Source organism: Pteronotus mesoamericanus, unplaced genomic scaffold (assembly GCF_021234165.1).
Source record: "Pteronotus mesoamericanus isolate MK-2021 breed Mesoamerican mustached bat unplaced genomic scaffold, CSHL_Meso_final contig_27, whole genome shotgun sequence".
Taxonomy (NCBI): Eukaryota; Metazoa; Chordata; class Mammalia; order Chiroptera; family Mormoopidae; genus Pteronotus; species Pteronotus mesoamericanus.
In genome coordinates this window covers 19,509,401-19,519,712 of record NW_026555115.1, presented here as the reverse complement: position 1 = coordinate 19,519,712, position 10,312 = coordinate 19,509,401, and the positions used below count along the sequence as shown (strand labels likewise).

Here is a 10,312-nt window from a genome sequence, read left to right as displayed (position 1 = left end):
AGGGAGGGAGGATGGAGGGGGCAAGGGAAGTGGTGGGGGGAAGGCAGAGACAAATGTATTTGGGGGAAAAAAAAAAAGACTTGTCTATTTTGTTTATCTTTTCAAAGAACCAGCCTGTGGATTTATTGATCCTTTGAATGTTCTTTAAGTCTCTAGGTCATTTAATTCTGCTCTCATCTTGATAATTTCCTTTTTTCCCTACTTGCTCTGGGCTTTGTTTGCTGTTTCTTCTCATGTTCTTGAAGATGTAGGCTTAGGTGGTTTATTTGAAATGTTTCTACCTTTTTTAGGTAGGCCTGTATTGCTATGAACTTCCCACTCAGAACTGCCTTCATTGTGTCCCATAGGTTTTGGTCTGTTTTGTGTTCCTTTTCATGTGTTTACAGAAAAATTTTTATTTATTCTTTGAACTCATTATTTACCCACTCATTGTGTAATAGCATGCTGTTCGATCTCCATGAGTTTGAATGTTTTTGAGCTTTTTCCTTAAGGTTGGTTTCCAGTTTCAAGCCCTTGTGGTCCGAGAAAATGCTTGTTATGATTTCAATTTTCTTTTTCTTTTTTAACGTAAATGGTGGAACTTAATCTTCATTTACAGGACACTGTAAGATAAGAAATTTCACATAGAAATAAGAAACCCATTGAGAGGAGAAGTTTCATACAGTATGTACAGTTTGGAACTGTTCAGGTATAGTTTCATTGTAAAAAGTGCTACAATAACAAACCACATTTAAAAAGAGTTCTTGGTAGAGAAATGGTTAAGACAAACTTATACCAAACATAGTACACAACAAACAACACTTTATGCCTCAGCTGTACAATCTAGAAGTTAAAGGTCCCAGGAGTGCCATCCTGAACTTGGAACCTATAGCCATCAGAGGTAGTTTCTGGCACAACATTCTGATCTTCCTCTTCCTCTACAGAGAAATACTTCTCAATCAAGTTCAATGAAGCTTTGTATACAGATTCATTTTCATGGTTTTGTAGAGCTTCAATTTTGTCCAAACCTCCACATTCTTCGATCATTATACTAAGTTTCTCAGTTTCACCTAGTTTCTCAGCAGCCTGGAAGATATTTGAAATGGCATCCAGAATAACCAGGATAATTTTGGTATCTTTCACAGTTAAGAGGTTTACCAATGGTTCTATTATGCCACAGTGAACAAGGTATACAAGCTGTTCAACTGTTCCACCGCTTGTATAGTTGGTCACAGCCCATACAGCTTCCTTTTGTGTCTTAAAGTCTGTGTTAGACGGAACAACAATGAGGAATGGGACTAATCCATGATTCACAACTTGCTGTATCTGGTCCTGACGGCCAGCTGTGATGTTTGACATTGTCCATGTAGCTTCCTTCTGAATATTAGTCTTAGAGTTCATTAACAGGCTGGGAAAGACTGCAAGTGCTCCCGCATCTATTACAACCTGAATCTGTTCATCTGTCCCAGTGACAATATTTCCTATGGCTCTTAGCGCAGGAGTCACAATGGGCAATTCAGTAGCTCCCAGGAGCTTCACAAGTTGTGGCACAACTTCTGTTTTCACAACCATTTCAATCCGATCATTTGGACCATCAGTAAGATAGGAGATGGCCCAGCAGCTATCTGCTAATACTTCTGGGTCATCATGATGCAGGAGACGAACTAAAGTAGGAAGAATCTGCTCAACAGCATCTAATGGGGGTGCAGGATTCTTGTTGCGACAAAGGTTTGAAAGTGTCCAGGTAAGATTATGTAAGTAACCACATGCTAAAGATGACATGTCAGGAACTGCAAGAAGAGCTAACAGAGGATCAACTGCACCGTACTTGATAACCAAGTCTCGGAAAACCGAACCATCACCTGCAATGTTTCCTAGAGCCCATACAGCTTGTTCACTGATGTGAGCATGTGGAGATACCAACAAAGAAATGAATGCTGGGATAGCACTTCCATCTACTACAGCCTTGGTCTGTTCCGATGTTCCGGAAGCAATGTTAGTGAGGGCCTACGCAGATTCAAACTGAATGGGACTACAATCAGTTCTGCCCAAGAAGGACACAAATTTTGGAATCAAACCAGCCCGGATTATGTTGTCTCTGGGTGGTTGTTTTTCCCTAGAAAGCAGTTTCCTTGCAGCCTGGGTAGCTTGGAGTTGGCTTTCCAAATTGTTGCTATTTATGCCTTTGACAATGTCCTCCACAGACCAATTTATAGTGCCCTGGTTGTTGCGGTTTTCCTGCAGTGGAGAAGTAGCATCATCAGAAAACGAGCTTACATTTCTCCTTTTCAGCATCTGTTCATCCTTCTTAGATTTTCTCAGCTCCACATTAACTTCTATTCGGCGGCGCCTCATTTCCGTACTGTCTTTCCCCTTGTTCTTAAATCTGTTAAGGTGGGCAGCTGGTGAATTAGCAGTCTCGTTGGTGGGCATGGTTATGAGACAAAGGGACATAGCTCGCTGGCCGGGCTGGGCCTGAGTTCGTACCTACGCAGCCGGTTTACTGATTTCAATTTTCTTGAATTCGTTGAGGCTTGTTTTGTATCCTAACATGTGGTTTATCTTTGAAAATGTTCCATGTGTGTTTGAAAAGAATATGTATTTTCCTTCTTTGGGATGAAAGGTTCTATATATATCAGTTAAGTCCATTTGATCTAAAGCGTCATTCAGTTCCACAGTATCCTTGTTTGGATATATTGTTTGTAAGATCTATCTACTGTTGACAGTGGGGTGTTAAAATCCCCTACTATCAGTGTATTGCTGTCTATATATTTCTTGAAGTCCTCCAAGATTTTCCTTATATATGTGGGTGCTCTTATGTTCAGTGCATATAGGTTTACAAAATTTATGTCTTCTTGATGGATTCTTCCTTTGAGTATTATGAAGTGTCCTTCCGGATCTCTTTTCAGGCCTTTGTTTTAAAGTTTATTTTGTCTGATATAAGTATTGCTGTACCGGCTTTCTTGTCCATTTGCTTGGAATATTTTTTACCATCTCTTTACTTTCAGTCTGTGTAGGTCCTTTGTTGTGAGGTGGGTCTCTTTTAGGCAGCATATGAGCAGGTCATGTTTCTTACCCATTCAGCTTACCCTATGTCTTTTGATTGGACATTTCATCCATTTACATTTAAAGTTACTATTGATAGGCACTTTTTAATTTTTTCCTTTTGTACCTGTGTTCTCCCCTTTCTCCCTCTTTTTCTTCATCTTCTTAAAGCAGTCCCTTTAGCATATCTTGCAATGCTGGTTTGGTGGGGGTGTATTCTTTTAGCTTTCTTTTGTCTGGGAAACTCCTTATTTTGCCTTCCATTTTAATTGAGAGCCTTGCGGGATAAAGCAGTCTTGGTCGCAGGCCTTTGCTTTTCATGACTTGGAACATTTCTTGCCATTCCCTACTGGCTTGTAGTGTTTCTGTTGAGAAATCAGCTGCTAGCTGTATCGAGGCTCCCTTGTATGTCCCTTACTCCTTTCTCCCTTGCTGCCTTTAGGATTCTTTCTTTGTCTTTGCTATTTACCATTTTAATGATGATGTGTCTTGGAGTGGGCCTCATTGGGTTTCTCTAGAATGGGGCCCTCTGTGCTTCCTGGACTTGTGAGACTTCCTCTCTTCTCCAGTTAGAGAAGTTCTCCATCATTACTTTTTCAAACAGGTTCTCTATCCCTTGCTCCTCATCTTCTTCTCCTTCTGGCATCCTTTTATACGGACATTATTACGTTTCTGGTTGTCCTGCGTTTCCCTCAATGTCTCTTCATTCTTTTTGAGTCATTTTTCATTTTCTTGTTCTTTCTGGGAGCTCTTTTCTACCTTGTCCTTCAGTTTGCTGATTCAGTTCTCTGCTTCATCTAGCCTGCTTTTGATTCTTTCTACTGTGTTCTTCAATTCAGAAGTTGTATTCTTCATTTCCTCTTGCCTCTTGTTATAGTTTCTATGTCATTTCTCATGCTGATATAGTTTGCAGCGAATTCCTCATAGTTTCCCTGTAGATTTTTGTAACTGTCTCTGAGCTCACTGAGTTCATTGAGCTTTCTTAGAACCATTTTTTTTGAACTCAATATCTGATAGCTTACTTGCCTCTATCGCATTTTGTTCTCTTTATGGGTATTCCTCCTTTCCCTTTGATTGGGGGTTCTTTCTTTGTCTTCCCATTATTTGTGAGACTCTTCTTTTTTGCTTCTGCTTATTAAATTGATCTGTGTTGACTTCATGACTTTGTGGTATGAACCTCTATAATAGGAGGCCTGTGAGATTCAGTGGTGCAGTCTCCTTGATCTCCTGAACTTGCTGCTCTTTGGACCCCTGTTATGCCATTTATGTTGACTCTCTGAAGTAATTGGGTTTTGATTGTTGTTTGGTCATAGTTTGGTGGGTCATACCTGATAGCTGGTTGACTGAGGGTCACTCTGCCCACCACGTCTTGTGTGTTTTTGTGCGGATGCTGCCAGAACAAAATCGCAAAGCCCAGAAAACAAACCCACATCTGCAAACATAACTCTCCCCTTGCAATCCCACTAGCAACAGCAAATGAACCAGTATTAATAAGGCTTTGAAGAGATTAAGGCTATTATAAGAAAGGAGAGAAATAACCTATTAGCATAAGATCTAATGACTTAATATCCACAAACTTGATGGACCCAAAATGGACATTTAAAAGCTAAGTAGTTAAGAAAAATATTGCAAATCATGGAGAAGACCACAGTGGATTTCGTCTCGGTAGCCGCTGGAATTTACCAGTGTTTTTTCTTTCTGTATCTCCTCTGATGATATCAGATGTTGTCCCCGTCTTACCTTAGGCAGTCTGTGTGAGACCTCCAGGAATCTACTGTCTGTGGCTGTCTCCTTCAGTTGTTAATCTAGTCACTCTGCACTCAGCAGTCAGGCTTAGGCACCACAAGGCAGGGTAGAGTCCCTCCTGTGGACAGGGCTGTTTCCTCTCATGGTGTTGCCACTCAGGGGAGTGGTCTTCCTGAGTAAGATGGCTGCTGCTGTATGGGGATGAGTCAGCACCCGGACCCTACTGGCTATTCCCTCAGTGCTCTCCCCAAAGCTTCTGTCCCCAGTCTCTCCTCAGGCATCTCTAGTCTATTCTTCTCCTGCCTTTGTCAGAGTCCAGGGTAAATGGCTTCAAATAAAAATTCATGCGTTGGCCCTTTAAATGATCTTTGCACCTCCAGCTGTCTGTCTCTGGCAGAGAGCAACCCTGCCATTTTTCACAGGTGGGTGTTATCTCTGTACTTTTTGGCCTCTGGTGCTGTAGGCTGTATACCCCTGCTTATGGTTTAGACCTCACTCTTTTCAGGGGGATCCAACCGGCTGCTTAAATATTCCTGTTGCACTGCTGCCCATGGGTGTTCAGACAGCTTTCTTGAGTCTCCACTGCACTCCTTACCAGTCAGAGTGTACTAAAGCTGATTCTTCTGTCTGTCTGAGGTTATAAGGCATCTCTCTCACTATTGTTCAGTTGTTTGTTCTGGGTGTCTTTTACACAATTTAGTTGTAATTCCAGATTGTTCCTTGGAGAAGGTCAATGTGAGTTCCATTCACTCCTCTGCCATCTTGCCTCCCAATGAAATATACTTTAAAAAATAGAAAAAGAAGAAACTCAAAGACTCCAGTACATGTTATTAAATAATGAGTAGGCTAACAATGAGATTGACAATGAGATTTTTCCAGAAAAATTTTATGGAAACAAATGAAAATGAACATACAACCTGCTTGGATACCTGTTTGAGCTACAAAACAATACACAGTTTGTGGTTGCCCCTGCTATGCCTGGGGGTGGTGGGGAGAAGCCAAGTTGCACATCAAGTCTGGTTTCCATCAGCACTTAGCTTGAAGTCAGGTCAGCAAAAGGCTCAAGGCTCCTCAAGTTATACCTCCACCTGCTGGCTGCTTGCTAGGCTCATTCATTGAAAGAGCCTCTGGTGCAGTACATGAGTTGCATGAAATATGTTCTCAGTATGTTGCCAGGGAGAGGTGAGTTGTGTTCACCAGACTGATACAGATTCAAACTTAGTGCCAGTGGTGGATCTGAGGACACCGAACAATAGTCTCACGATACACCAAGGTGAGCCAGCATCTGCCAGGTGCCCGTGGACCCTTGTGGTGAGGCAGGGTCTCAAGGAGTCATCAGAATGAGGACAGCAGAATTCATCAGGCCCCAACAGACCAATATTTAGTCTTGTCAAAGGAGGGCTCTGCGCAGGAATGGTGGTGCTTGCTGGTCAGATATGTGAGGGAAAAATGCCCATCACCCAAGAACCGCACTGCTGTGTTTTCTCTACAGTCTGCCTGGACCTCCTGGAGAGTCTTCTGCACTGTGAGACCATGCTGGCTATAGCCTACAAACAGTATGGCAGAGCATAAGCTCAGCAGGTCTAGGCCATTGGGAGTCAGGAGGTTGGAGCTTGTGGTTCACCTGTGGTGGGGCTGATGGTTCTTCCATGGGTAGGACAGGACACAGCTGCTATGGTGCATGGTTAGAGGGAGGGGAAACAACCCCTGTCCCAGAGACACACAACTCAGCCTCTTACTCCCTCTGAGTTCTCCCTCAAGATCCCTTCAAGAAAGTCCACGGCATAGGCTCAGGCAGCAGATTCCTCTACCAAGTGTGAGCTCAGCAGCACAGAAAGACAGAGTCAGAAGGGTGGAGCTAGAGTATCCTTATAGGCGAATGCTCTATGGAGGGGAGTGCTCAACCCAGGAAGGACAATATCTGTGGGCTGTGTGGGAGAGGGACTCAGCACAAGGACCCTGGTGGCTGTCCCTTCAGCACTTTCTCTGAAGCAACACAATCCAATCTGTCCTCACACAACTCCAGTCTACTCTGATCAGCCCTCCCTTGCCAAAGCCCAGGGTGAGTGGCAGTGAACAAGATTTTGGTGCTTGCCCTTTTAGAGGGTGCCTGGATTTCTAACGGACTTCCATATCTCCATGTCAGACAGAATACCCACTGATTTTCACAGTCAAATATAATGTGAACACCTCTTCCCAGTTCTGGTGCTCTGGGATGGGGTGCTTGGTGTGGGGTTGAGACCCCACATCCTCAGGGTGAGACCATTGCTGCTGAAATATCCCTCCAGATTTTCAGCTGTTGGCACATGGGAGTGAGGCCAGCCCTTTTCATATCTCCTCTTTTCCCACCAATCTTCATTTGGTTTCTCCTGTAAATTTTTGGTTATAGGACCTCTGTTCAGTAAGTCTTCAGTTAGTTATTCAGGTTGATTGTTCTATAATTTAGTCATAATTCCAGTTTGGACCTGGAATTACAGGTGAGTGTAACATCCACCTAATCATTCACCATCTTCTCATCCTTTAGCTATTGTTGTTGTTGTTTTTAAATAAAATTTCTACCCCCTTATCCTTATTCTTCTGAAATCCCAATAACTCTGATATTTGTTCTTTGGATGTTGTACCATAGATCACATAGGTTTTCTCTGCTTTTTAAAATTCTTTTTTCTTTTTTTGGTCCCCTCTGTGTTATTTTCCAGTTCTTATCCTCTATACCACTGATTCTATCTTCTATTTAGTCTATTATGCTATTTATGCTCTCAATTGCATTTTCTTTTTCATTTCATTCATTGACTTCTTCAACTCCAGGATTTCTGTTTGGTTCTTTTTTGTGATTTCTACCTATGTGCTAAATTCCTCATTTTTTCATGTAATACTTTCATGATTTTATTGAACTGTCTTTCTGTGTTTTTTAGTAGCTCATCAAGTTTCCTCAGAATAGGTATTTTTGAATCCTTATCAGGTGAACTGGAAAATTTGGGGCTTTGATTTTGGTTACTGGGGGATTATGGGGGACCCCAGCCCACAAAGTCCCCCAATTTGCTGCAGATGGAAGAATGAGTCGTTCCTGACACTGTTTGCCTGTCAAGGAAAAGGGAAGATGATTCTCTCTCAAGGAGAATGCCCCGAGCTCCTGTGCTCAATGGCTTTTATTGAGAGGGTTACAAGCAGGAGATAGGTAGCAGGAATGTATAGGTAATCTAATTACATCAGTAATTTAAGTTTACAGAGAATAGGTGATGTTTAAAGATGACAGTGGCAGGAACACACCAAACTGCTCCTGGTCCGAGATGAGCAAACATTACGGCTCCAGGTGGGATTTGGGTCAGGGTCCAGGAATTTTGTAAATTTCTTTCCCAACCTTGCACTGGTTATCTGGTATAGGATTAACAGAGCCTGAGGGAGAAACAAGGCATACTTCAAGGAGTGTAATTTACTGCTAGGCCTGATTTCCCCTGGGGGCCATCATAGTCATTATCAGGCCCTGCCTATCAACCCCATTACCAGTGTCCCGGCCAAGTCTTATGGGTCCTCTCCCAGGCCCCAGCTTGCACGGGACTATTGTCCCTGATACCACTAAAAGCAGCCCCCTACAGGGAATGATTGGGGTTTTTTTATAATGACATATTATTTGATTATTCTTGTTCCTTGAAATTTTGCTTAGTTGTTTTTGCATTTGAAGTGGCAATCAGCCCCTCCTTTCTTTATTAGTTGTCAGAGATATTTTTGTTGTTCCTGCTCATATCTAGGAATTTCTATTGTATGCATACACCTACACCACACACTTCTTGCTACCTCTGTGACTATTTTAAGCTTGGTTGTCTTTTTCGTTGTTGTTGTTGTTCTTTCAACTTTCCAGGCTAGCTGCTGGAAAGCTCTCCTGCTCTTTATTTTTTATTTTTTTATTCTTGTTTATTCTATTACAGTTGTCCCAATATTCCCCCCTTTGCCCTCCTCCATCCAGCTCACCCCCTGCTCCCACAGTCCATCCACACAACCATTACCCATGTCCATGGCTCATTCATACATGCTCTTTGACTAATCCCTTCCCTTTCTTTTCACCATTCCCCCCACCCATTTCCTCTGGCAGACATCAGTCTGTTCCCTGTTTCCATGGCTCTGGTTGTTTGCTCATTAGTTTATTTTGTCCATTAGATTCCTCTTATAAGTGAAATCATATGACATTTTTCTATCACTAACTGACTACTTTCACTTAACATTATAGTCTCCGGTTCCATCCATGCTTTTTTGAAGGGTAGGAATCCCTTCTTCTTTCTTTCTGCTGCATAGTATTCCATTGTGTAAATGGAATTATGTAATCCATTCACATACTGATGGGCATTCAGGCTGTTTCCAACACTTGGCTATTCTATATAGCACAGCTATGAACATAGGAGGGCATAAATTCTTTTAAATTGGTGTTTTGGGATTCTTAGCGTATAGTCTCAGCAGTGGAATCACTGGATTAAAAGGCAGTTCCATAGTGGTTTCACCAGTCTGCATTCCCACCAACAATGCACTAGGGTTCCCTTTTCTCCACACCTTCTCCAGCAGTTATTCGTTGATTTATTAATGATAGCCATTCTGACAGGTGTGAGGTGATATTTCATTGTGGTTTTAATTTGCACCTCTCTGAAGACTAGTGATTTTGAGCATCTTTTTCATATGTCTATGGGCCATCTGTATGTCCTCCTTGGAGAGTTGTCTGTTCAAGTCCTTTGCCCACTTTGTAATTGGATTGTCTCTCTTCTTGGTGTTGAGCCATATGAATTCTTTGTGTATTTTGGAGATTAAACCCCTGTCTGATGTATCATTGGCAAATACGCTCTTCCATACAGTTGGTTCCTTTTTCATTTTGATAATGGTTTCTTTTAGCGGTGCAGAAGCTTTTTAATTTGACGTAGTCTCATTTGTTTATTTTTTTATTTATTTCCCTTCCCCTGGAGATATATCAGCAAAAATATTTCTAATATTTTATTTATTTATTTTTAGAGAGATGGGAATGGAGGGAGAAAAAGAGGGAGAGAAACACCAACGTGTAGTTGCCTCTTGTGTGCCCCTACTGGGGACCTGGCCTGCAACCCAGGCATGTGCCCTGACTGGGAATCAAACCAACAACACTTTGGTTCAAAGGCCAGCACTCAATCCCCTGAGCCACACCAGCCAGGGCATATCAGCAAAAATATTGTTATGTGGGATATCTGAAATTTTACTGCCTGTGTTTTTCTCTAGGCATTTTATGGCATTATGATGTATATTTAAGCATTTTATCAATTTTCAGTTTAATCTGTGTATAGTATAAGATGGACAGGTTTCATTTTTTTGCATGTGCCAGTCCAATTATCCCCACACCATTTATTAAATGTTATTTTTACACCAGTGTATGCTCATGCTCCCTTTGTCAAATATTAATTGACCATAGAGATATGAGTTTATTTCTGGCTCTCTATTCTTTTCCATTAGTCTATGTGTCTGCTCTTATGACAATGCTGAAGATTTTTGATTATGGTGACCTTGTAGTGTAGTTTGATATCAAGTATTGTGA

At 41.8% G+C, this 10,312-nt stretch overlaps 1 pseudogene; it reads right to left on the bottom strand.

Moving 5' to 3' along the window:
• Nucleotides 1-822: 822 nt before the first annotated feature.
• On the bottom strand, nucleotides 823-2,412 carry LOC129071688 (importin subunit alpha-1-like; annotated as a pseudogene).
• Nucleotides 2,413-10,312: the final 7,900 nt, after the last annotated feature.